This window comes from Penaeus monodon, chromosome 20 (assembly GCF_015228065.2).
Source record: "Penaeus monodon isolate SGIC_2016 chromosome 20, NSTDA_Pmon_1, whole genome shotgun sequence".
Taxonomy (NCBI): Eukaryota; Metazoa; Arthropoda; class Malacostraca; order Decapoda; family Penaeidae; genus Penaeus; species Penaeus monodon.
In genome coordinates this window covers 5,579,633-5,580,407 of record NC_051405.1, presented here as the reverse complement: position 1 = coordinate 5,580,407, position 775 = coordinate 5,579,633, and the positions used below count along the sequence as shown (strand labels likewise).

The 775-nt window shown below is 39.6% G+C and overlaps 1 protein-coding gene across 1 annotated transcript in view; it reads left to right on the top strand.

Annotated features, from left to right (window-relative positions):
• Window positions 1-775, top strand: part of LOC119585905 (scavenger receptor cysteine-rich type 1 protein M130-like) — a 12,658-nt gene that overhangs the window by 3,719 nt on the left and 8,164 nt on the right. The gene's annotated exons all lie outside the window — the stretch shown is intronic.

Below are 775 nucleotides of genomic sequence, written 5' to 3'. Positions count from 1 at the left end.
GCTCTGGTGTTATGGCGGTTCTTAGTGACCGGATTCTTGTTGCTTTCCTCTCAAGCTCTTTATACTTTCGTATAATTTTCTCGAAACTTTAACGGCCATTAACTGGCATTCTTTGTCCTTTTTATCTTTCGTTATTATGTCAGGTTTGTTTGCTGGTATATGTCTGATTGTAACATTCTCAATTTGTCACCGTTTCTGGTATGTGTTCGGAATCCTTAGCTTCAGTAAGTAGTGCTAACAACGCATGCCGGCAATTGTTTTTCTAGAATACTGTTAATAGCGACAGATTTCGGTAATTCGTTACTTGTTATCAAAAGATGTACTAATTCTTCGTTTTCTACACACACTCCCACCCTGCATCGATAATTGTGTTTGTTATTCTTGTTTGAAGTCACTTTGTTGGTAGTGCCTTGATCTTGAGCAGCTGCTATCGGGCCATCTTATCTCATTTTAGCCTGTGTTGCTGTTCCATCTGCATCCGCTTCCTGTTTTTTTTAAAAACATATTTTCCATGTAGTGTTTTTTTTCCCGCCAACTGCTTGAATGTAACTGTCTTCACTGGTTACAGGTTTATTTTGTTGTTGATGGTTCATTCGGGATCAGACGTGTCTTGCAATAGGATTTCATAACTTGTTTATACTCAACCTCGTTCACATATGTTGAATATGTCCAGTTTGTTCTTGAGAAGATGTCGGTGAGGATTGCCATGAACTCTTCTCTCGGCTCAGGAATCTTAATCTTCAGCGGTGTGGGTCGAGTTTGTTCAGACGCTGAC